Genomic DNA, 27983 nt, shown 5'->3' on the forward strand with positions numbered 1-27983 from the left:
AACACCAGTTGAATTGACAGTTTACTTAAGGAGACAGTGGACAGTGAGTAGTTTTAATAGTGACAGAAATTTTGAAACTGAGTCAAAAGAAAAAAAGTTCTAAAGTTCAGCTCTTTTTTAAAGTTATTGCAAACACAGTTTGCTATTTTGACAGCATTGAGCTCAATATCACTTTTTGCAAAAGACTGCATTCAGATGACTAACCATCTGCGTTTTTGTGATGTGTTCAGTAGTATGGTGACGATGAAGGTTATTCCAGAGGCTATTCCTTTTTTTACCTTTGTTTTTCTGAAAATAAATTGCCTTAGCAAAATAACATGCATTGCTTATTAAAGAGGCAAAGCATTGAATGGATAATTTTCTCCCATACTAAAAGGTGAATTCCATATCAATTAACCAATATATTTTCCGACATCATTTCTTTTTGTCTAGTATATTCAGGTTTCTTGATTAACTGGGATATTTTAATTTAAGGGAAACCAAAAGGTGCCATTGATAATGTTCAGTTGTGCCTCAGAAACTTTTCCCATTCAGTTTCACAGAAATGTGCCATCATACCTTTGCAGTTTGCTTTCTCCTAGCCCTCAAAAAGACTTTTATATTTCCTTTCTTCTCGTGGGAATGTTTCTGAGGTACTACCTTAAATACTGTCCTTTAAGAAGATGCAGGTATGTGGCTGATTATATTTTGATTCAGTTAAGTGATCTGTTGATCTCTTTTGAATCTGTTAATCTGTTTTTAAAGAGTAAATTACAATACTATTGAGCTTTGCAATATGGGACCTACGTAAACATCTGAAGCCTAACCTTTTCTGCTTGAAGTTTCTAAATCCACAGCTTTATGCTTTGCAACTCATTTTCAGGACCTTGTTTGTAAAATGTAATGTAAATTTTCTTTCAGAATAAACAATACATCCTATTTAATTACTCTGTGCTGAACAAGATATATTGCTTCATCTAGCAGCTACACTTCAGTGGCTGTATTCTTCCCCCAGAGTCCTAAACTGGATGTCTTACTCCCTGATTTAGCGTATTTGCTGCATATGCTTTCTAGTAAAATAATTTCAATTTGACTTTCCAAGATTAAATAATAGCCAATAATTTCTAAATAGGATTACATGGGGGAAGCCTATCCTCCACAGCTGTCCTAATTATCAATAGCCTGTATAGCATTATGAGCTATATTTAGGTTCCTCCTGCATTTTCTGATATAAGAAAACAGAGACGTTATGTAAGGTGCATAATAAGACAGCCTACATAAGGTGCATAATAAGACAGCCTACATAATGTGGAGTAACATGTCTAATCGGTTTATTAAGATTGCTATGGCCCAATTAGTATGATCAGTTTTGGTTATTACATTTGAGAGAAGATGTGGACCAGTTGAAGAGAATACCAAGATGAAGAATGAGAATGATTAAATGTTTAGGAGTTATGACTTAAAGGGAAATTGGAGTGAAATTGGGTGGTTTTTGCTGAAAGGTAAATTTTGGTATCAGTTCTTGGGCATGTAAAAGGTGATGCAAAACCAAAATTGATTTATCATGTCTCTTGTGAGTAAGGCACGTGTAAATGCAGCTGAATTAAATTAGATGCCCAGTAAATGAAAATAATGGGGACCTGAATGCATTTCCTGAGACGGTGGAATAGTCATCATTCTTGACATTGACAACAGTTTTTCAGGTAGACTTCATACTATTTTGGAGTAGATGTTCTAGAGGAAGTCCTGTATCCTTTCAAGTCATAAGATTCCTTGAAAAACTGTTTTATTCATTTACTTATTGATTTTACTTATTAACATTTGGTTTCAATCTTGCGAGTGTGGTTTTCTTGGAAAAGCTGTTTCATATGGAAATGTTTGATGGTTCTTGCATATCTCAGGGCAAGAAACACCTGTAGTAATGTAATGATGATTTATAACCAACTTAGCTCCCCAGGTCAATGAAAATATATTTAAGTGGTAGAGATATAGATGCATAGCTGTATGATGTATCAGTATACACCTGGATAAGATCTGGAGTGCCTGCTAAAATGAAATAAAGATGAACTGTGTCGGGTTGGTCACTACTTCCAGAAAGTAAAATATTTGCATCGATTTACATCAATAGATGGAAGTACTGGAGAGAAGACAAAAAAAGAAAGGAGGGGAAAAAATGTTAGTTATAGAAACATGGGTAGGGTGTTGAGCTTCTTGATTTGTTACCATTCATAATCCTGTAATCTTGCTATATCTTCAACAGCTTCTGGATGTCCAAATAACAGCTTTAGCCAAAAGCCATCTATAAATCAGGGTAAATTACTTTAAAGATCTTTATGTAGTCCATGTCACTTGTACATTGTATCAAATAATGTACTGACTGAAATGTAATTAATCTTATGCACTGTGTTTTCATTTTGGTATATATTAAAATTCTTAATTGATTTTATAATGGGTAAGAAAGCAAGTTAATATTTTTGTTTTTAAGATGGTTGTATCATCACAATACCCACGGAAAACTCGACTTTAACTTTACCATTTGCTATGAAACCTGTATACTTAATCTGTATACTTAAAATATTTTGAAAAGATAATTTATTGTGGAATAAACAAAAAGTGAACTTGCTAGAGTTCATTTTCATAAAATACATCTATGACATCTCAGAAGTTAGCTTGTACAGTAATATACAGGATGTGGTGATGTTGTAATAAGGTATTATTCATTACTCTTTGGAAAGTCTGAGAAAAGCCTTACCCAATATAATAATTACAAAAGAAAACAACAAAAAACACCATCATGCCTTTTTCTTCATAGGTCAAGAGCTCCATTACTGCAGCAAAGGAGATTGATTTCAGTCAATTATTTCATTTTTAAGTGGCTGAGTAATGTTCTGTCACGTAAAGACAAATGCTTAAAGAATTTCCACTCAGAATCATTGTCCATGTGGTTTTGGTACTCATTATGAAGAGATATTATTCTCCAAAGAAATTGCTTTCACTGTGGATTTGCTCATAGATTTTTGAAGAAGTGAGGATGCATTAAGAATTTTAAATTAACATTTTAAGAAGCTGTAGTATGTCATCTTTAATGTATGGATATTTGTCTTCGAACATACATGTAGCTTTGTATTTGCATATTACTTGTTCTTTCAGATGAACATTGCTCATAGAGTACTCATTTTTATCCTATTATTTTCAGTGTTTCCTTTTTTTGCAGACATTTATGCTCACCATTTCCCTCCAGAGGATAACTGATCTCTTTAAAAAAAAAAAAAAAAAAAAAAAGTCTGAGATAGGGCAGTTGAAATACCCTGTGAAGAACATTTTTCTCTGAAGGAAGTGTAAAATGAATTCCACCCATGTGTGTCTGATCGGGCACCTAGAAAACAAGAAACTTTCATACTGAGATGGTAATTCTTTTAAGTCTTTAATGTAACTGAATTGTTTATTGTTAATGAAATATGGAAATGATTTGCCTCCAAGAGCACAACAGAAGTAGTGAAGTAGTAACACTATGGCAAGATAATTGGACAGGATGCTTCTATGCAGAGGAAGGACACAGAAGGTATATGTGTGTGAAAAGGCTTTGCCTTTTCATTGGTAGCACCAATGTTAGAAAGGCAATAGTACTCTAAGGAGTGTCTTTTACCAGCTCTAAAGATTTAATTCTTAGTACAAAATGTAGAAAACTTAGCACTTTAGCCTGCACTTCTGCACCTATGGAAATATATAATTATATTGATCTGATTAAAAAGAATGAAGCTCCAAGAATGTTCCTCTCTATGCTATTTCTTTGTTATCATTCTATGTACAGATAATCCTGATCTTGACCCTTGTATCTACTGTGACTGAATGTATCTTCCTACTCTAGAAATTTAGTGATATCTAGAAATATTTTGCAAATGTTTTTGGTATTTTATACCTGGCTTTTTTCTTGTTCTTTTCTCTGGTATTTATTAAATAAACTAAAAACTTCTGATTTAAGGTAGAAAACCCACATGAAAGGGTCACTAGAAGTGCAACAAATGTTTATAACTATAATACATCAAGGACAGTATGTGCCTCCGTGACATTAGCTGATATTAAAATACCAAACACTGATTTACAAACTGTAAATATTGAGCAAGTTACTAGCCATGATGCAGCAGAAAGATTTTATTTGGAAATGTGGGGGGCAGGTGGCTCTTATTATTTGACTTGTCTCAAAAATTGTGTAAGAGGAACTCAGTAAAAGAACAAGAACTTCTCTCATGTGAAAAGCTTATTTCTTTGCATGTATAATCTTTCTGAAGTCTGAATAAACCATAGCTGGAAATAAAGCAACTACACTGGATAGACTTGAAAAATAAGATATTTTTTTTCTGCAAACTTTCATTCAATTTGTTTATCTTGCTTGAGTCACTTCTGTGACTTGGCAGAGTGTTTAATCGAGTTATTAATTTTCAGTTTCTTGGGCCTCACTTGATATGAAGGTCTTTTATTCTGTTTTACAATTAAAAGGAGAGCGATGGATTTTCCTATACGTGCCTATGCATGTAACGCATGCTTTTTTGGCAATGAAATCTGTATGGATGTGGTCTGGGTTTACCAATCAGCTTGTTATATTAATGTTTTTATTCTTATAGGACAACTGGAACAATATAAAGGGCATGGAAGAGTCTTATTTCAGCTAGGGTAAATGTGATGGCTGAATTTTTAGTGCATTGTCTTATCAGTTGCTCGATACTTTTTTCAGTGTTGCTGGAACATTATACCCAGAAGCAGGATGGCAATCTAAGCGATTTTTCAACCTTGAGAAGTTGACAGACTGCGAAAGGTATGCTATGTCTGATATAACTGTGAGTGCAAAGGGTTTCTTACAGTATTGTGGTCTTTTCTTGGTTCTGGCTGCTTCTATTTTAGAGTGAAAGAAGGGTTTGCAGTGTCTGGTTGTCTGTTTTTGGACAAAATGAAATGGATTATTAGTTGGGCTAATAATGTCTCTACAAACCCTCATGCCTTATATTCCAGAAATTACCTTGAATTACTACTGCAAGAATAAATGTGAAAGTGTGATGGCAAGAACCCCAAATCATTTCCCTATTTTTTTTCATCTTCCAAAGAATTTCATTAAGATGTGCAATTATCTGGAAAAATGAAGAATCCCCGTTTGCAAGTCTCTGAACAAATTCCATGACAGTGTACTTTATATGTTTAGTACAGACAGCATGGATATTTTAGAGATGCACACAAAGGTTGACTTATTTACCTTTTTCGTAGGCTGCTTCTGACTGTAATTTCTGACAGTGATGTCAGTTTCCAGAAAACCTGTAACCTGTTTGATTTAAAGAGGAAGTTAAAGTATAAAGAATGTTAAATTCTATTTAAGCAAGTAGAACAAATCTAAAATCTCAACAGTTCTTTTGCCAGCACCTCTTAAATTCACAGAAAATAAAAGACCAGTTATATGTAAGTGACCAGCCAACATACATTTAAAAAAAAAAAAAAAAAGTCTTTCTTCAATTCTGATTTTATTTTAATATGAAGAAAACACTGGAGACGTGCATAGTCAAAACTTCTCAATGTTTTCTTTAATAAATGAACACCACCACCACCACCAAAAAAAAACTATACAGTTGGCAGCAGCAGGTTTCATATTTTTGTTTTTCAGGATAGATACCAGTAAGGAAGTAAGAATATTTGTCTGTCTGAATCCTAAATGCCATACCACCTCCCAAGAAATGCATCTGGTATAAATTAAAAGTCATTTTGCCATTGTAATAGTTCCATCTGGGAAACAATCTTGCACCTATAAGCTCAAGATTAAGAATCATATACAGTGATGCTACATTACCTTTTTGTATTCTTTCCTAAATTGCATTATTTACTCCTTTGATAAAGTTTTTTCTTTTCTTTATGCATTATTTTTTCATCACTAATATGGCAGTAATCTTCCCTGCACTGTGCACTGAATTGTTGAGTATCTCTCAACTACAAATGCATCGCTACAGCGTTCCAAGGAATGGTTTTTCGTGATTAAACTGTTTCCAGTTTACTTTGTTTACATTATCTGGTTGGGCAATCATCATCTGGAACATAATAAAATAATCTAAACTACCGTTCTTCTAAGGATAAACTAAACAATTAATATGCCATTGTTTCCTTAGGGACTTTCTTTGAAAATTGCAATGAAAATGTTGAGAAAACACAAAGAGAAATCAATAAAATATGGAAGACATGTCTTAAAGGAATGTTTGGTTGGTATATTTAATTCAAAGTGCTTAGAGAATATACAGAATTAAATGCAATGTAAATACTAAAAGATTTCATATGATAGGAAACTTTTAAAGCTTCCTGTCTTTCAAGCGTGACTCGAATCATGTGAGAAATATTGCTCAAGTGCTGTTTGTGCTATAAGAAATCAAATAAGCTGGGCTCTTAAAAAAATGGTGATGTTAAAGGTATGTGCTCTTAAACTAGACTAATTTAGCACGTACCGCTAGCAGTATAACAGAAGCATTTTTACTGTAATGAAGACTTCTTACAGACAAAATATACAAACATAATGCCTGTGATGAGGCTTACTGCCACAGACACTGCTAGCTGATTGAGCTAATTTTGTGATTAGTTGAAAAGTCTTAGAAATCTAACGTTTCACACTAATTTTTGTTTATATGGGAGGCCTCTCAGTCTCTCTCCATACAAATAATGAAAACAAAATAACAGTAAGAGATGCTAGCCTTTCTCTAAAGCAGAGTGCAAACTACATATCATGCTTCATACCACTAATAAATCTGTATTTAGCTCTTTAAATTATGTCGTGGTTGAACAGATAGTGCTTTCCCCTGCTGAATACTCTACATGTATCTAAATGAGAATTAACGGTTCTCTGTCTCACTATACATGCCTCAGATATCTTCGTCTTCTGACTGAAAACGATAGCAAAACCCCAAAGACTATCCTGGTAAATTGTTGGATATCACCATTCAGCTGGAATGAAAATGTTCAAAAAATGCTTATTTTTTCCTTTTCACACTTTCTATTTGATTCTCCTGTTTTGTGACACTGAATTTCTCTTAGGCTATCCATTCTTGAATTCCTAGTAAGCTTTTAGTAGCAGTGTATTTTGTGAATTGTTATGTACAAATAACAGAAGATAAGAGGCTATGAACCAAAATAAAAATGACTTGGCGTCTTGCCAATAGAAAAAAAATGCAAAACTAAAATCATTCTGAACTGTTGCAACTACCTTCCTCCAGTCACAGTAAATATAACATGGCATTCCGATGTCTGTAATAGTGCTAAAATTTTGATGGATTTTCAGATGCCTATATGTTAATACTTTTAATTAAGTAACTAAATTATATCATTAAAGCAAAAACACAATTTACATTTCTAATTTGTTTCTTCTTGCAGTTTATTCTGGATGATAGAATTCATTGGATCATTTTTACTTTGAACTCTTATTTGATTGACAAAGCTATTGAGCTTGTTTCACAACTCAATTCTGGAAAATAATTCCTGAATAACCACAATTCTAATAGATTTTATGGCATATTGCAAAAAGTATTTTGCCAATGAGCTTAGGCCTAGAATGGTGTGTTGTGTGTGTTATACTTTTTTGTGTGTCCTTAACTAAGTTGTTGGTGTTTCTTTAGAGTATGAGAAAACAAAGATGTGGTTTAGGTTGCTACCAATTATAACCAGACTGAGAAGAGCTGTGGAAAATTAATTTTCTGGAGCAGGTTTGACTTGGATGCACAAAATGCTTGTTGCAAAGTAATTTTAGAACTTTAAGTGTCTGACAGATAAATTATGTCAGAAAAGAACAACTTCTATAAATGGTTAGCATGAACTCATGATATCTATGGATTAAAAAAAAAAACACTACTGATGTTATTACTAGGATAATGAATGTAAACATAGAAAACAGTGTCTACTGAAAACAGATGTCCACATTTGACAGTATGTTGAATTATATGTCAGGCCTATTACATAAAAGACAGCTAAAGATTTTAAAACAGAATAATTGTACAAATACTTTTTCAGTAACTTAAAATCGTCTCTTTTCTTTCCTATCAGAAGAACATAAAGCTTGTCTGTACAGCAAAAGTATCTAACTATATTCTCATAACTGACCTGCAGAAAGAAACATCACTGTTAATCTTGTATATATGCACTGGCTTATAGTCTTCACAAGGTTGTAAATTTGTTTTAGGGCATGATGGATTAGAAGGTCCCAGCCGAATTACATTCAGAAATATTCCTGTGGTTTTGCTCATGGCACCTAAAATATATTAAATATTGTCTCTTTTCTGATGTCCCAAAAGGTATCAGTTGTATACATACATATATTTTAAAAAGCAGACCATGTAGGATGCCTGCTCATTAACACTCAGTGTCTTGCAACATATTAATTATGATCTGAATTTTCTTATATTCAGAAATATAAGAAAATACTGTGGTGACCATGATACAGCATTATTGACCATGGGGTGCTTTACTCGGCACCCGGCCCACTAACTGCAGATAGGTCCCACATGTCTCTAAGGGGAAAATGGACAGTAGCGCAGGAGCTGGCAGGGCTCATTGAGAGGATTTTAAACTAGGTAGGAAGGGGGATGGGGAGGGAATAAGGCTTGTTAGAGGTGTGCCAGGGGAACAATGTCAGGGTCTGGGGAGCAGGCAATGGCCCAGCTGAAGTGCATCTACACTAATGCACACAGCATGGGCAACAACAAGGAGGAGCTGGAAGCCATTGTGCAGCAGGCAGGCTACAACTTAGTTGCCATCACTGAAACATGGTGGGACCACTCCCATGACTGGAGCACTGCAATGGCTGGCTATAGGCTCTTCAGAAGGGACAGGCAGCACGGAAGGGGTGGTGGTGTGAAGAGTGTTTTGATGCTGTGGAACTTGAGACAGACTGGAAATGATAAGGTTGAGTCCCTATGGGTTAGGATCGGCAGGAAGGCCAACAAGGCACGAATAGAGTTCTCTATTCTTGGCGAAGTCAGGAGGGGGATGAGTAAAACTGCAGTCTTGGACTTCCGGAGGGCAGACTTTGAGCTGTTCAGGACACTGGTTGGCAGAGTCCCTTAGGAGGCAGTTCTGAAGGGCAGAGGAGTCCAGGAAGGGTGGGCACTCCTCAAGAAGGAAATCTTAATTGCTCAGGAGCAGTCCGTCCCCACGTGCCCAAAGATGAGCCGGCGTGGAAGAAGACCTGCCTGGCTGAACAGAGAGCTTGTGTCTAGAGCTTAGGAAGAAAATAAGAAGGTTTATGATCTTTGGAAAATAGGGCAGGCCACTCAGAAGGATTATAAGGATGTTGTAAGGATGTGCAGTGACAAAAATGGAAAGGCCAAAGCTCATCTGGAGCTCAATCTGGCTACTGCTGTTAAAGACAACAGAAAATGTATTTATAAATACATTAACATGAAAAGGAGGACTAAGGAGAATCTTCAACCTTTACTGGATGCGGGGTGACACTTAGTGATGAGAGATGAGGAAAAGGCTGAGGAGCTTAATGCCTTTTTTGCCTCAGCCTTTAGGAGCAAGACCAGTTATTCTCTAGATACCCAGCTGGCGGAAGGGGATGGGTGCAGAATGTGGCCCTCACAATCCACAAGGAAATGGTTGACGACCTACTACAGCACTTAGATATATGCAGGTCGATGGGGCCGGATAGGATGCCCCCGAGGGTACTGAGAGAACTGGCAGAAGAGCTGGCCAAACCACTTTCCATCAGTCAGTCCTGGATATCAGGGGAGGTCCCAGTTGACTGGTGGCTGATAAACATGATGCCCATCTACAAGAAGTGCCAGAAGGTAGACCTGGGAAACTATAGGCCTCTTAGTTTCACCTCAGTTCCAGGGAAGATAACGGAGCAGATAATCTTGAGTGTTATCATGTGCCATTTGCAGGGCAAGCAGGCGATTAGGCCCGGTCAGCATGGGTTTATGAAAGGCAGGTCCTGCTTGATGAAACTGATCTCCTTCTATGACAAAGTGACGCGCTTAGTGGATGAGAAAAAGGCTGTGGATGTGGTCTACCTTGACTTCAATAAGGCTTTTGACAACTTCTCCCATAGCATTCTCCTCAGGAAACTGGCTGCTCTTGGCTGGACTAGCGTACGCTTTGTTGGGTTAGAAACTGGCTGGATAGCTGGGCCCAAAGAGTTGTGGTGAATGGAGTCAAATCCAGTTGGAGGCCAGTCACTAGTGGAGTCCCTCAGGGCTCAGTACTAGGGCCAGTCCTCTTTAACATCTTTATTGACAATATGGATGAGGGCATCGAGTGCACCCTCAGTAAGTTTGCAGATGACACCAAGTTAGGTGCATGTGTTGATCTGCTCGAGGGTAGGAAAGCTCTGCAGGAGGATCTGGATAGGCTGCACCGATGGGCTGAGGCCAACTGTATGAGGTTCAACAAGGCCAAGTGCTAGGTCCTGCACCTGGGGCACAATAACCCCAAGCAGAGCTACAGGCTGGGAGCTGAGGGGTTGGAGAGCTGCCAGGCAGAGAAGGACCTGGGAGTGATGGTTGATAGTCAGCTGAATATGAGCCAGCAGTGTGCTCAGGTGGCCAAGAAGGCCAACAGCATCCTGGCTTGCATAAGAAGCAGTGTGGCCAGCAGGGGCTAGGGAAGAGATTGTCCCCCTTTACTCAGCTCTGGTGGGGCCACACCTCGAGTACTGTGTTGAGCTTTGGGCCCTTCACTACAAGAAGGACATGGAGGTGCTCGAGCAAGTCCAGAGAAGGGTGACAAAGCTGGTGAGGGGTCTGGAGAACAAGTCTTATGAGGAGCAGCTGAGGGAGCTGGGATTGTTCAGCCTGGAGAAGAGGAGGCTCAGGGGCGACCTTATCGTACTCTACAGGTACCTTAAAGGAGGCTGTAGCAAGGTGGGGGTTGGTCTGTTCTCCCATGAGCCATGGTGATAGGACGAGGGGGAATGGGCCAAAGTTGCACCAAGGGAGGTTTAGGATGGATGTTAGGAAGAACTTAATTGAAAAGGTTGTTAGGCATTGGAACAGGCTGCCCAGGGAAGTGGTTGAGTCACCATCCCTGGAGGTCTTTAAAAGATGTTTAGGTGTAGAGCTTAGTGATATGGTTTAGTGGAGGACTGGTTAGTGTTAGGTCAGAGGTTGGACTAGGTGATCTTGGAGGTCTCTTGCAACCCAGATGATTCTGTGATTGTATATGTCGGTCTATAATATATTCACCAATTGCTTTAACATTTAAGAATTAGTAGTTTTAAGTTTGGTACCTTGCAAAAACTGCTGTATTTCTATACTATCCCTTGAAACTATCTTGCACGGCTCTAAAGATGAAAACAAAGTTGTGATCTTGCTTTTCTTTTGTTTAATTTTCTGTCTGTTGATCTTAATGTTTAAACCTCAGGTGTACATTACTTTACTCATTACTTTACTCCTTCAGCTTTTAAGTTCTTGTAATTTTGGCATGTATTCTTCCAACATTCAAATCTGTACATGCAATCAGTGATATGTGGTCGTACTAAGATGGTTTCTTCAATTGTACTTAATGTGTAAATGTGCTGTCAGAGTACTTAGCTTTCATTGCATATGTTCCCGTATCAGAAAAAAGTTTGTGCAAGCATTGCCCAAGTTCTTGGTATACATGAACGGATATCTACTTGAGATGTCTCTGAAAATTAAATTCCAAATGTCAAGGTAAATCATCCTCCTCATTATAAAGATGACTTTATAATCTCCCTCCCCCCAAAGTAACTAAGTAACTATGGGAAGAATTATTCTTAACCTGTAATTTCTATTAATATATTTTTTAAAATCAAAGCCATCTATATCACAAAAACTTTTAGAATAATATTCTACTTCAGGATAATGATCATAGTTGCTTGCATGATAATGGACATGAAACTTGAGGATTCAGCCTTTTCAAACTATGTGTATAAATGAAAATAAATTTTCCAATATAAAACTCTAAGTCTCAAAGACCGTATTGTACTGCTGTCATAATATCAAAGACTGGAAATTGATACCATGAGCTATAGAACTGACTAGAGATTGAAGGGTAGTGGTGAAAACCTGTTCTACCTAAGTTGTGCAACCAATATGCAAGTATCAGGATGTTCTTATGGGAAGGAAAAGTAAAATGAAATTGAAGTATGGGTTGTTTTTTTTTGTTTTTATTTTTGACCTTAGAAAAATCTGTGAAACAAAAATTACTGTGGGTTAAATCTTTTTTTCTTATATTTGTATAATTCCATTAGCCATGTGGGGTAGAACAGGATATAGGTTAAGCATTTCCAGAATCCATTTTTGCTTCTCCTTTGGATTCCTCAGATCTTACATCAGAGGTATTCTGTTCTTCCTTCCTTCCTTCCTTCCTAGTGTAAATGGCCAAGGATTAGAGGGAAGTTTTGCTTTACCATACCTGCTACTCATTAACTAAGTGTCTGAGATACTGCAAGTGGACCGTATGTAGTAATTGTCAACTGTGATGAATTGCTGTGCTTCTCCCAAAGGACAAAGAAGGGCCATTAATGTGAGGAGGAAGCATATTTTCTTCTTTCATCAACAGAGTCAGTTGTGTGTCTTCCCAGGATTGTACCGGAAAGCTACGATTTTTTGTATCACTTTATGTAGAAAGGCTTTCCTTTTCAGTTAAAAAATAAAATAAAATAAAATTTTCTTTAGGTTTTTGTTATCTTAATGGCCTGAAAAGATATACATGCATGTAGGATGGAACTCAGATTTTTCCAGTGAACTCCTCATGACACTTTTTTTGGACAGTTACAAATACTGGCAGTTGTTTCCTTATTTTCAGTCAAAGTTCTTATAGCTGTTCTCAGCTTTGCTTTAAGGCCATGTGTGCAAGATGTGCACTATACATATACTATATGGCTTTGTTCAGAGTCTTACTAATAGGAATGTCCCTGTCACATGTATCTGCTTGGTCTGTGCAATCTCTTGTAGATTGTTTTCTGGCATTGAACTGACAGTGTATGTTTAAGCAAATATGTTTTAGTTTTTGCATCTGTGTTAGTAATTAATATATAGCTTTGGACTATTTCCAGTTAATTACAGGGATAACCAAGTTTTAACGACATCTGTACAATCAGCCATTTGATGTAATTATGTATAGCATTTGAGAAAAACATTATTTGCAGAAACAGAACTTCTGTAAAATAACATGGGTATAGGTAAGATGAAACATTTGATTCCTTTTTTTTCTTCTATTTTGGGTCAAAATATCAGGTCTGTGTGAACCTTACTGTTAAAATGGAAAGGAACGGTATTTGGGTGAAACTGATTCATCCTTCAAGGCATCTCCCTTGTCTTCTATGCATGCTACTTTCTCAGGCAGCGTTGGATTTTGACAGCGTTCTGGAAGATCTTGGCCATAAAAGGTAAATCTTCATAGCAGGTAAGTCATAAAGGTAAACATAATAGATTCAGGGGAGTATATTAGAGATAGAAGGGCAATATATAACCTTTCCATCACTTAAACCCTATCTTGAAAGCACAAGCAGGATTTAGGTGACATGTCATCCCTGGACCAGTGCTTAGCACAAGGTGGATGTAATGCTTTGACTTCAGGGAAGTTGATATTCTGTGAAAATATTTTACTGCCTGCAAAGGATAGAGAGCTAGGACAATAATAATCTAGGACTTCCTTCCTCTGTGAATAAGCATAATTAGCGTGGAAATGTGTGTGCAGTCAGGCATATATTTATATATATAAATATATTAAAAATATATTTATACGTAAATATTTTATTTACATGCACATATATGTGCTAATGGGGAAGAGACAGCTGTTCCTCAGTCTGCTTTATAAAATGACTTCATTTCTTTATTAACAAAGCACGATTTATTCACACACGAGCCAGGAAAAATAGGGTCCTTTCCTCATCCTGCAGTTGTGTTATTGGTTTTCCCACCTCATGTGTGACTGGAATTGAGGTTGTCACCTCATTGTGGTTAGTTCCACACCTTTTTCAGGGTAAACAGTGTGTGAACTTGTATACACAGCATCTGAGCCAAGGCCTTTCTATAAAACAAACTTTAATTTGCTATTGTTTTGGCATTTATGAATGTGTTTGTGAGACCATGTGGGCTGGCTGTGGAAGACACTATAAAAACTAACATTGGAATGTCCATCTGGAGATGGTCTGTGTTATTTATGAAAACTTAGGGCCCAATCCTGCCACCTTCTCTCACGCTAACAATCTCACTGAGGTCAGCCAGTGATTATATTTCTTTAGGGATGACTTAACGTGCATAAAACTTTACTGGCAGTGATATATGGATGGAGTTTTCAAACTTAGGTGATTAGATAACTTCCAGTTGATGTCAGTGGATATGGGTTGAAATGCTATCTGTGCCTTTGGAATTAAATAAAGATTAAGTTAGTATGAATTAGAGGAAAAGTCTTTGTATTTAGTTGTCTCATTTATTTTGTAGCTATACACTGTAAGAACCTGGTTGTGGGAGTTACCAAAGAAAATTAAAGGTGGGAAGTGGGTTGTAGCTTCTCCTACTGGTGTTAAGTCATTTTTAAAAACAAGGGTTTAAAGTGCAAATAGAATATAAAATTGGCAAAGAAGAAAAGATTTCTGATGAGCAATACTAAGTAGCTGGAGCAGTAATTAATGCTGTGAAAACAATATTAGGTTTAGATGCTGTTTTAATGGTAAGTTTTGTATTTTATGTAAATACTCTGAAACCTTATTTATTCTGATGACCTGAAGGTTGTTTTTTTTTTTTGTATTTGCACCATATTAGATGAATTACCTGTGTTATGAGATCATATGTCAAGCAGATATAACTTGATAAATTTGCAGTAAAGGACTGAATATTTTGTATGCCAGTGCTATGTAGACTTGTACTTTCTTTGGAATTCGAGATTTTGATTTATGTAACTTTTAGCCAGATGCATCACCTGCCCAACTGATAGAATTCTGGTCACTTGATTCAAATGGATTTAGCCTCTTGTTTGTTTGTTTATTTATTCTTTTACCATCACTGGTCCTGCAGTCTAAATTATGTGCTAGGATCTGTTCTAAGCACAACATCGCTAGTTGGTCAGGGGAGGTGATTGTCCTGCTCTACTCTGCGCTGGTGCAGCCTCACCTCAAGTGCTGTGTGCAGTTCTGGGCACCACAGTACAAGAAGGACATTGAACTGTTGGAGAGTGTCCAGAGGAGGGTGACAAAGATGGTGAAGGGTCTAGAAGGGAAGACACACGAGGAGCGTCTGAGGTCACTGGGCCTGTTCAGCCTGGAGAAGAGGAGGCTGAGGGGAGACCTCATTGCAGTCTACAACTTCCTCGCAAGAGGGAGTGGAGAGGCAGATGACCTGTTCTCTGTAAACACCAGTGATAGGACCCATGGGAATGGTGTTAAGCTGAGGCAGGGGAAGTTTAAGCTGGGCATCAGGAAGAGGTTATTCACTGAGAGGGTGATTGCACACTGGAACAGGCTCCCCAGTGAGGTAGTCACTGCACCAAGCCTGTCTGAATTTGAGAAGCGATTGGACTGTGCACTTAGTCACATAGTCTAAATTTTGGGCAGACCTGTGCGGTGCCAGGAGTTGTACTTGATGATCCTTATGGGTCCCTTCCAACTCGGGATATTCTATGATTCCATGATCTGTACTTTTTATAGTGAACATACTGAAATTGTAGTAGAGGTCAGCATAAGGCGAAACTGAATCTTGAATGAAATTCTAGTTTAAATTATTATTAGTACTAAATTTAATTAACCAAGCATGATATGTCTTGTGCCCAAGCTTAAATGAGGAACTAGAAGTGCATGATGCAACTTTGTTCAAGAAAAATGCAACTCCTGCCAGTATTATCCATCCAGCTCAGAACTCACACCTTCTAGAAAGACTTTATGCAAAGTTACAGTTCTAGCAATGGAGTAAGTTGCTGAAGGATATGATACCCTTAGCATGACAGCCAGTGTTTGCAGGGTACTACCAGACTACAGCATTAGTGCACTACTGATATTCTTATAATCTAGTGTTATCTGGAGTGTTGTTTGTTCTGCAGTAGGTTGTTCTACACCAGTAAAATAATCTCATAGAAGGAAGACTAGAATGTTGTCAGATTCTAGAACCTGCTTTCCAGATGGGCTGAAGTCTTCCTTACATGAAGTAAAAACACAGCTAGCAAAGGATGTTTTTTTCTCACCAACAGGGGCATCCAGTCTAACCCAAAGAAGGGATTGAAAAAACCTGAATTAACCTAATCTTGGTCAGTGAAGTGATCTTCAATTTAGAAATTGGAGCACTGAGCTCTAGGGATACTACCCCTTTTTCTGACTTCTGCTTTACACAGGCAGTCCTAAACAACTGGTTGTGACCTCTTTACCAAAAAATTGAACATTATGTCTTGTGTATCAGTTCTGTGTTTTTTTTTTTTTTTTTTTTTTTCTACTTAAGTATTACCTTTTTAATAAAATACACTAAATGTGTCCTTTCTAAGGACATAGGTATAAAAGAAAACCAGTTTTAGTAAATCTGTTGAAACATATGGTAAGAAATTCCATCAATAAGCGTGTCTTGTATTTGGCTTAGCTTTAACATGTCATATTTAACATATCCCTTTTTATTATTTTTTCCATGATAATCTCTCATATAAATAGAAGGGTAATATAAGATTATTTCCAAAGGAAAGCGTGAACTGATCACAACATGCAAACAGGATTGTCTCGGTATTACATGTTCCACTTCAAGCTGTCTTTGAAGTTTCTGTGTTTATTTTGAGACCTAGCCCTGGGGACAGTATGAATTGGGTAACTATTACTCCTCCTAAACTTACAGCCGCTGAAAAGTAAAGGTGCAAAATTCTCCTTGCTAGTTTTGAACTCCAGCTCCCCATGTAGTATCATGTTGCATTACTGACCAAACCATCTTTCAGTATAAGACACATTTTGAAACAATTCAGATTTGGAAATGATTTCAGAGCCAGTTAGATTTATATAAGAAACTCATTTAAAAAACAAACAAACAAAACTAAAACCCCCACAAACTAAATTTTCTATCAGTTACTTACGTACATAGGCTACACATTGAAATAGTTAAAATTTGTAGCAGTTCATCTCAAGCAGAATCAATTTGGTAAAGATATCAAACACAGGTGCTTCATTGAACAAGGTATTTTCACTGCCACTTGCTTGCTGCTTGCCACTGATATTTTCTTCAGAAGTCATCTTGAAACAACTTTTCCTAACACTGCTTATGATTTTATAACACTCCACTATGGAGGTATAGAACAAATGTAGTTCTATGTTTTCTGCATTGTGTATAACATGGTATAACAAAGTAATTTTATGCATTTCTTTCCTGACACTCAAAGGTTAATGCTTTTACCATTGTACATCGAGGAAAACAGCAATAGGATATCTAAGCTGACTCAAACCACTAGTGGTTGGGTTTTTTGAATCTGAACAACAATCCAGGCCAAGATCTCATACTGCTTTATAGAAGACTTGTTCGATACAGAAGCTCAGCACTTACAGAGGTCTGCAGAGCAGCAGTTTGTCCTCCCTTCTTTCTGCTGCTATCATATGAGGGAAGACCCTCTCTGATACCTACGTTCTCATGCTGCTACTTGCTTGGAGTGCCCTGTAAGTCTTGATATCACATCAGCTTTCAACCAGTCCCTGCCTTGATTCCATCATAACTGCCACATGAGCATGTTTATTTACTTTTGTGCTGTTTATATGCAGGCTTAGATATGACAAAGAAAGAGAAGCTAAAAGAGGTTCAGTCCTCCCTGCCATTTGTCCTATTTCCCACTTTTCTTTCACAGTGCTGTCACAACTGTTTTCCAATGATGATTCAGTTCCTAGTGTTTCTTGAGATCCTCAGCTTCACATCCTACATTGAGAAAGCTGGAACTATACTAGGATGCTGTTTTAAGAATGTGGTAGGGAAGAACAGAAAGGGTTAATATCTTATGTTTTAAGCTTTTTTTATGTCAAGGCTTCTGACATTATCCCAATGAAAAACCTCACTCTGGTTGTAATTAAACCAGCTCCAGACAGATGGTAACAGTGACACCTTTGTGCAACTACCAACACAATTGGTAAGCCTGCCTGGTTGGCAGGCTTAGCACAAAGATGAAAAACAGCTACTTTGTGACTCCTGTCTACTTAAAGATGGGAGGGAAGAGGTGTTTTTTTTTTATGTTCCCTGCCAGGTTTTGCTCTCATGTTTTCAGGAAATCTACAAGTAATTTTTCCCTCTTAGAATAATAGTGACCCAGTAGAGAGGTCCATCTCCCAGTATTTCATATTTCCACACTTTCTATAGCCATACAGTCTATGGACCTTTTAACATACCTATTAAATATCTTATAGAGTGCCAGTCTTCAAATTTCTCTTTCTTTCACCTCCTGGCAGTGAGTATCTAAGACGAATTAACTGTGGGAGCAAGTGAAAGCTAAATGAATTAGAAGCCTCTGTTTATGATTTAAAAAAAAAAAAAAAAAAGAGAGAGAGAGAGAGAAAGTGTGGATTATGCCACTGTTTAATTCTTCCAGCCTCCTTGGACTAAAACTTTTATTATTATTCTTGCTTGTGAAATATAAATTATCAGTCTGTTTTGTTTATTGGGAAAACACAAGTGGCTAATGAACAAAACTGTGCAGAAATAAGCAGTTAATATGATCTGGATTATTGTCTGTCCATCCAAACTGAGATAATATAAAATGAGTAAACCATCCATTAACAGTGTAGGAAAAAAGTAAGCTTATGGTACTGCTACCACCTCAATATCAAAGAAAGCACAGAATAAGATTCAATAATGGTTACTAAAGAAGAAAAAGAGTCTCACATGCTGGTATTTAGAGAGCTTTGATGTGACCTTTTCATTCCCTGATGGTTTTTAAACATTTGTGGTCAGAATAAACTGAAGCATTGTATACAATCCAGAAATTACCTTTTAAATTTCTCTCCATATTTGAGAAAGGAAAAAAAAAAAAGTGAGGTGACGTAAGTTGGCGAGCAGCAAAGTAGATTGAAGATGAGCTGGGAGTTAGCTGACAGCAGCTGGGGATTTCCACTTTTCCAGAGGAAAGTGATCCTAGTTCAGTGCCATTAGAAAAAATAATTCTATTGGAGAGGTGAATAAAATCCTTTAAACATTATCACGTCTGTGCTGAAGAATAAAGTGAAAAGATAATAATTGGTTGATGCATCTCTATACAAACAGTAAGCTAAATATCAAGCTGTCATTTGATGATTATGTAAATAAGTATAGTTCTCTTTATATATACATAATAAGTAATACAGAGTCTACTGATCTGTAGCTGTGCTGGAATCGTCTTGCTTTCTTAACTGTGTCCACTGCTGCAGTTACTGCTTTGTCCTGAATCTTTAGGGACACAGAACAAGACTTTGTCCTGTACCTTCAGAAAAAGCATGTGGTCTCATCTTTCCATCTTTGAACAGTTTTTCGTCTGACATCAGTAAGATTTGAATCGGATCAGATATGGAGAAAGATCTTCATCCACAGTATAACAACTTGTTCCAGTGGATTTTTTTCCTTAATTTGTATCTATAAGGAAATTACTGCTGTGACCTTGCATTTCAAATTTCACTTGATAGGAAACATTTCCTACTTAGATATTTCTGAAGCCAAACTAGGTTTACAAAAAGATTATGTGTGGTGCTTGCAGCTGAAGGACACAGGACCTCATGACTTAAATTGTGCCATTCAGTTTTGTGTCTTTGTACCTTACTAAAAGCATTTTTTTTTTATATTGTTGTCAGAAGGAGATGAAGTTCAATTGAAGTTAAATCACTTTTTATGAGCTCAGCCACAGTGAAGCTAAGGGGGAAAAATTACAAGTCATGATAATGTCAGCAGTCAATATTGTTTCTCTTTACAGAACTGTAAACAAAATCATGAAACTAGTCTCTAAAAGGTCCCTGACAGCTCTGGTAAATTTAAACAATCTGGCTATGAAGATGAATAGTATTTTCCTGTCACATATTCTACCTCTCTTTCTGTCTGTGAAGGTATTCAAATCCAATTAACCTAGTGCCAAAACCTCTGGTTTCCCTGCAATAGCCTAACACAGGACTCTAAATAATGCTGATTTTTTTTTTTTTTTTATATATATAAGCTTCTCTTAAAATATTTGTTTTTAAAATTTTTTACTTGCCTGTAGACCAAAATAAATTATTACCTCAGGATTGTATGGCTGTGACAACAAAGCACATGGTATCCACAGGAGGAAAACAGTTTTTTAACTAATACAGAAAACGTGTTTTGCCCTGGGTCAACATGCATATCAGCATCTCTCAGTTTTGCCAGTCTTTAATTTTATTCCACTGGGTAAAATTTCACTTCAGTGAAGCCAGTGGAAATTTTGTCATTAACTGCACTGGGGATAGATTATTGCTCCTTTTTTGTTAGCTAAAAATTACTTATTTTGTAGAGTTGCATAGGAATTCCCAGATCAACTGCCCATCTTGCCTGGTGCTGCTGATAATGGACCAACTGTTTTGCCATCCATATCCAGATAGACAAGAGTTGCACTGGATGCACCTTGCAGTAACATTTAGACCAGTGACATTATATCAGTTGTTTATATCAGTTGTAGAAAGTATCACTTTTAGATTAAAGAGGATTTTACTATGTGCTAGAGCTTAGTTTTATTTTAAATTTTGAAGGAGGTAAGAAAAAATGTTTTAAATAGGGAAGCTATGAAGATGGAAAAGTTTTCTGACTGTTAAATTTTGCTATGCAGAAGTTCTTTGGCCAAATGCTGTAATGCTCTAAGAAATCCATAGTTAACTAGCCTGAAAAACGTTTTTTGATGGGAAAGAAAAAAAAAAAGGTGGAAGCAAAACAAACTTAATACAACAACCTTCCCTTTCTCATTAACAAATATCTGCAGCAATTTGGAAAAAATCAGTGGTTCTTTCATTAATTCCCTAGTAAATCAAAACCAAACAAGCCAAACCAAGCCTAACAAATGCTGCTAACAAAAAAAGAGAACCTGCTGTAACAAAGATATATATTCATTTTTATTTTTATTATTATTTTTTTTTAATATGTCATCTTTATTCTAGTGTGGTCCATATAGGTACAGAAAGTTTATGCAAAACATTTTCAAGAATATTTTCAAGAATGTCTTCTGGGCCACCTCCTGTTCTCTGAACAAACAATAAATTGAAAAGGCTTTTGAGCAATAGCTTATTGGGAGGAATAAGTAGTAGAGGAGTGCTTAAGAAGCACATAAATATGAATGCAACTTATATTTCAAAGGTTTACTTCCTTCTGAAGGTAACTGGAAGGTTTACCCTGTTTTCTAGTTCATGTAAAGTTCATATAATCATCAACTGGTTACTTTAGCAGGGGAATCTATGCTGCGAATTCCTGGAATAGCTGGGAGCAGATCTGTGCACTGTCCATGTTCTGTGCAAGCGTGCTGACAGTGAAGTATAGGCATGTTAGCTGATCCACAGAAAGAAAAAATAAGATATTGCAGTTGCAGAAAGCACTTTATGCTATGAGCCTGCACCTTTTCCCAGCAATTGTCTTCCACCAAGCATTTAATTTTCAAACCACTGGTATAAATTGGATTGATGTTTGAATGTATTCTTTCTAGATTTATTGCTTTAAGATGTCAATTATAACTATTGTTTATTTTATGAGGCTTCTATTAATTATCTAATTGGTTTACATTTTTATCTCAAGAGGTTTTGGCTTCGCTCCTGTGATCTGTATGCTGGCATCTGAGCTCGGGAGTATGTGACATTTCATGCGTGTACTTTTGCACAGTAGTTTGAATCTTCTCATCTGAGAGTGTCACTACCTATCTACAAGATGTTGTTTTTATATGTTGTAGCTACAAATAAGTAGTGCTGTCAGCTGTTTCGGCAGATATTTTACTGGTGAGATAATGGTGGCAGGACAAGTTTCTCCTGTGAAGGTACAGTTGGTACTGATGATGTTTACAAAGTAGGTTTTTGTGCTGGAAAGCTGGACTACAACTTGAAGGTTGCTCAAGTCTCCCAAGTGTCTTGAAGTCAAGTCTCTGAATACATTTATTTTTTTTTGATCAGTACCTTTAAGTTTTCCCCAAGGGCTCAGGATTGGAGTGTTCCTAGGGTGGTCCCCAGGAGGATCTTGTACAAGATCCTCTTCTGCTTTGCAGGACACTACAGTATAGGACTCAAACTGTCTGTTCTCACCTGCTTTAATACAGTCCATGCGAGGGAAATAAAATTTGCGAGTAAATGTATTACATTTCTGTTTTGATTTCTGCCTTATTTATTTATTCATTTATTTTTGGCAAGTGCTTGATCAATTTCAATAATTTTAAATGTAAAAATGCATTAAATCACATCATGCCTTAGAGGGACATTCGGTGATTTTTAAGGATCTTAAAACAGTCTATTTTTTTTTTCATTCTAAGGCTGAACTCTGCATTCTGATACCCTTCTCAGTGTACCTGTCAATTCATGTCTGAGAAGAGCTTTAGTAAAGGAAAACAGTTAGATACCTGGACAAATCAGGATTAGCATCTTTTGTTAACAAAGTTTATATTAAAAACTATATCCTGTGATATAGTGACTCTAGCAATGTTTTCTTTAACTTTTTATCCAACTTATTTCTACCTTATCTATTTTCTACATATAGCATGCTTTATATGAATGACCACTTGCTCTTATTACCTAAATCACCTGTTTAACTGTGTTGCATTATTGAGATAAGTTTTTATAGTACTTCAGGGAAGTAAAAATAATATATATAGTTTGTAGCCACTGATGCTCTTTTAAAGTTCAAGTGCTTTTGAAGATAAGGCATATTGCAAACACAACAAGTGATGGAGGAAGTGATCATTGAATACACTTTACTATCTGTTTGATCTCTCTAGATGCTGATAATCACCAGTGACATTACTGGGCTGGATGCAGCAGAAGTTACAAAGCAAGGGGTGTTAGAGGATCTGATAGTAGGCAGAGTAAGAAAATATGGCTTATAATCTAAAATAGCGTTTAACACTAAAATATTATGGTCAAAGTTCTGCTCTCATTTGCACTGAAGGATATCCTTTAAAAACAATTTTTTGAGGTTTATCTAATGTATTGCACTCAGGAGTTGTGACTTAGAATTTTTACTTGATTTATTATGAATTATCATACATTTCTGATCACTGATTTGGATATTCAGAAGAAAGAAAACATAAATAATTAAACACCGGAATATGTTTCTTCCTGAATTCCCAGGCTCAACTTTAGCCAAACACCTCCTTCCTCCTGTCTCCTTCCTAATCTCAAGTTCCCTCTTTTTCCCCACATTTATGCTTGGTCCTTCTCATTTCCTTTGACTATGGAGTTGTGTGTAACATGTTCTGTCTACTAGGGTCACCCACATGCCATAGCTCCTTGCGGCTGTCCCTGCCTCAGCAGCAGTCATCCCTGGGCTGCAGTCACTCAGGATTGCCCCTGGCATGATTTGCCTGCTTCTAAGATCATCTCCCCAGCAGCAGGAGTCGAGAAAAAAAAAAAAAAAGCCTCAAGAATATATCGAAGCAGAACTGGTATTATTTACCAAACAGTATAAAGACTTGGATATTGATATTAGTACAGCTCTTATACCACGTTAGATATTGCTTATAACTATTGCAGAGCTTAAACGTATGTCTGTCCCAATATAATACGCTTAGTGAAATAAGCACTTATCTAGATATTCATATGCAATATGATTATTTTTATTTTTTTTTTTTTTCTGGAAGCATCAGAAGTATTATATATCTACTCAATCATTTTCTTTGTTTCTAGTTAGAATTATTAATCTTGTTTGGTTTACTTTCTTAAATATGCAGGTGGGGAAGAAAGCTCCAATTCTAATCACTGCGAGGATGAAAGAACAATGAGTAACTGTGGAGCTAAGGCTGGAGGTACAGCAGAAATGACTTATCCTGGATAACTTTACATGTGTAATGTGCGTAGATTGCACTGCAGCATTTAGAAATAACTGACATGCAGGGGGAATACAAGTAATCTGTTATAGTAATTAAGACAGTCTTTTTCCATGAAGACACAGTAGATCTGTTAAGGAATTCTTACCTATGTGTTGTGGAGTACTAAAGCAGAGTTTTTTTTCTTTCATAAGTAATGAAACCACAAATTGGAATATTACCCAGACACCAACATTCCATCTTTGAACGTTTTATGCATTGTGACTTTTATAAGCATGGTAACATCATCTTTAACAATAATACCAAAAATGCCCGTAAATTCATCCCTAGAGCTTTATTAATAAGACTTTTGAGCTGTCCGCTGTCCACTTCCAAATATAGAAAAGAGTAAATTTTTAGAAGATATTGTTCAGTGTCACTGTTTTACAGTTTTATAATATAAATGATAAATTTCAACTCAAGATTATTGTTTTTAGATGAAGATGAAGTTCAGATGTGAATTGGAAAAGTCATGTCATATATATTGGTGACATGATATAAAGGTATAATTATTTGTCTATTGAAATATTGTCTAAACAATTTTCATTTTGCTTTTTTTCCAGAACAATGCTGTCCAAAATGTGAGACTGTTTTCAAAAAAAATGTGAAGGTGTAATCAATCTTAAACTTTTCTGTCATTATCTCTTCAGGGGTCACATTTCCAACTTAGTTACAGCGATATTTTTCTTTTTAATTGGAAGATTATTTTTTCTGTAGTGCTCTGGTTCATACAGTTAAAACCTGAAGAATGGCAAATATAATGAAACTGATGAAATAAGGCTGTTAATAAACTTGCTGGCTTACAGTGATGTTCTAGAAGGGTCTACAATTGTCCCTTGATTTTGCATCTCCAGGGTTTTGTGCTAAATTGATTGTCAAAAGAGTTTTAAATCATTAATGCTTGGGTTTGATTAAAGATAGTGAAGTTTGCATAATTCCCAACTCTACAGTTTGCAGAACTGATGGGAAATTTGCTATCTCTGTTTAATTTAATGGAAAAAGGCCAGTTTTGTCTTTTCCTCTGGGGGAAAGAAATATTTCTGTTATTTTTCTGTTTAAAATTTGAAGTTCTTAGTTTTCATGTAGATTTTTCCAAGCTTAAGTATTTCTCTTACTGAACCATTTCCAAGTATGTTGTTCTGGGTCAGGTTGTTTCTGTTGACATTCATCATTGACATCATTGACATATAATCAGCAGTTTGGATATTGCTTGCATCTTCTCCCCATGTGTGCTGCTTAGTTTTTTCTGCCTAGACTTCATGTGTCATGTTGCTCTGGTGTTGGTATAGCACTGGGCTTTTTAGGCACACAGGTGGTCTGCTTGTATGCCATATGGCTCAATGGCTTGCTCTATAGTTTAAATATCCAGCTTACATAGTGGGAAAATTTACCCAAGCCGTGGGATTCCAGCATGAAAATAAGCCAAGTACTATTGTGCATAATGAGGAAAAATCTTCTACACACCTTTTATTCTCTGCCTTACTCTCATTGGTAATAGCTGCAGTGCTTCACTTTTTCTTCTTTGTAGTACTGTCATCTCTTTTCCTTTGTAAAGAGCCATTATTTAAAGCAACTAAAAATGCTGTGTGCACTAATTTTCCTGAGGAGGAAAAGGTAAGGCATCTCCCATTAGGAACCAACTTGGGAAGTGGGGCATAAAGCAATAGCAGAATACTTGCAGCATTCATTGTCTATTTTCCTTCAGATAGCAGATATACACACCGGCCTATTCTGGCAATCTAGATGAAAAGAACATTCCAACCAAAACCTTTTCAATTTTACATTGTTTTGACTTCTGTGGTTGCCATACTTACTTATCATGATATTGTTATGTCTTCCTTTAAGATGTGTGTTGAACACGTGTGCACATGTATGAACATGTGTGGCTGCATATGGGATGAACTTGCAACTGCAATGTCCAGATGGCTATCGTGGAATGATGCAATGAAAAGAAATAATCATTTAGAGTATCCTGTTCAAGATCAGAATTCAGTGTAAGTTGTTTTCAGAGCATGGCATTAGAATTCTTCAGTGTTTTTTGAAGGTGTGCATTCATAATAATATGAAAGGATGTTAAAGAAACATGATCTTCATCCAGATATACTTGCAAAGACTTTAAATATGAAGGTACCTATATCTTCTTCCTTGGGGTTGACTGGAGTACAGTTAATCTGGGAAACACATTGTGCAATGTGATTCTTATCAGACAATCGTGAGGTGTTTTCAAATTTGAAGTAGTAGTTGATTTCTTATCCTAAAAATAAGGACCATATGGTTTTGTGACTAGTTCCCTGACTGGCCTCCCAGCTCATTTGGTCTCTGGCTTTCTGACAAAATTGCTGGCTTTCTTTGGTCATGCATCAGAGTAAGCTATTCGTTTTAAACAGATCCTTAACTTGTAAAACAAAGCTTTAGTAACTCATGTCTACAGTAATATGCAAATCTGATTTACTAGCATGTATAAAACAGGCATCAGATCTGTGGAGGACATGTGAAATTTTTCCAAGATAATACATGAAAGCTTTGACAACTATTTATTTTTCTTTCTCATCAGGGCGTGGTGAACACTGGTTACACAGTCTTGCCAAGTAGAATGGCTACTCAAGCCAGTAGCATTTATTCCAATAACATCTTGAAATTATTAAAGCTATTTCTCCTGACAAAGAATATTTTCAGTTTGAATGAAAGGATGATTTAGATTATGGGGCTATTGATCATGTCATTAGAAGAATTTTGGTAATGAGGGCGAGTTTCAACACCACTTAAAATTTTTTGATTATAAAATTAAATGTATTGTATGAAAGCAGAGATTTTTTTAGTGAGTTTAACCAATCCATGAAAAACCATTACTCATAGTCCATATGATAATGTGAACTGAGTTTCTTGCATGTTTTGAACACTGAAATAGGGCAAAAATATATTTACCAAAACTTTACACGAAAACCAATGTTGCACTTTGAACTTGTATTTTGTAAAGAATACATTACTGAGAGTCGGCACATCTGCTGAGCTACTAAAAGGTACTTTAAGAAACGTAACTTCAAGTGTCAGATAGTTTATGGACTCGACAATGTGTTGAACGAAGGTGCTATGGTAAGTAGAAATAGGTGAGCTGCATGTGATGCTCATAAGGACTTGAAGTAGTGCAAGTACTAGAAATGTCAAATGGTTTGACACTTTTATCTCTCTGCCAAGGTCAGGGAAGGTAGGGCATCATTGCTTATAAGGGCATAGTGTTCTATTGAAGCAAGCAGGCATTTAGCCTCAGAATATGAAAGGGATTTCAACCCCGATATGACAGCGTTAAGCTAGGTCCTGCATAGTCTCTGTAGTAGCAGTAGCTTGTATACCTTCCTACATCCTTTGACCCCTTATTCTGGGGAATTGAAAAGGAAATAGATATGCAGTTAATATGGGAGTCAGCTGTGAAATATACGAAAAATTAGATTTACTCTTATGATGGCTGTGACTTACTAAATGCAAGATATTTCTTTAGACAGACAGACCTTTTCAGTTATTTTTATTCTGGATGTAATAGAAAGTAAGCTTTAATTTCTGTTGTCATGGCGAGTTAAGATTGACAGGAATCTGTATCTGCCTGCAGGTAGCATTAAACCAAAGTACATTCATGCTAAACAAATGTTGGCAAGCTGGAATTACTGTTTGGCTAAGGAAGTGTTTGTAAGGAGAAGCATATTCATGTCAGCTTTTAAGGAATGTAGCATAGGACTTCATTTTTCTCATTTAATCTTTGGGAGGGCAGAGCAAGGCATGATGGGGTTTGTTCTTTTTCTCTGAAGCATCAAGTATACTATGTCTGACACATACCAAGCCAAATTTGGTGCAGTAAGAATATGATGGTTTTTACAACTGACTGACTTCAATGATCAGTACTATTTTACAGGAAAAGGTTATTTTTATTGGTATAAGGTAAGGGCCAAATCTGGTTTTATTTACTCACATGAGTAATCCTACTAATTTCAGAAGGATATATGAGTAGCCATGACAACTTTGAATTGAGAACTTCTGTCATGATATAAAGAAAAGCCAGATGCTGT

General features: G+C 36.5%; 1 long non-coding RNA gene across 1 annotated transcript in view; it reads left to right on the forward strand.

Moving 5' to 3' along the window:
- The window catches only part of LOC311443053, a 40739-nt gene extending 15998 nt beyond the window's left edge, over positions 1 to 24741 (forward strand). Inside the window, exons 2-4 of the long non-coding RNA XR_014697049.1 lie at positions 4712 to 4792; positions 13194 to 13345; positions 23791 to 24741. This is a non-coding gene — a long non-coding RNA (uncharacterized lncRNA). The remainder of the gene's footprint in view (positions 1 to 4711; positions 4793 to 13193; positions 13346 to 23790) is intronic.
- Positions 24742 to 27983: the final 3242 nt, after the last annotated feature.

Source organism: Aythya ferina (assembly GCF_964211825.1).
Source record: "Aythya ferina genome assembly, chromosome: 11".
Lineage (NCBI taxonomy): Eukaryota > Metazoa > Chordata > Aves > Anseriformes > Anatidae > Aythya > Aythya ferina.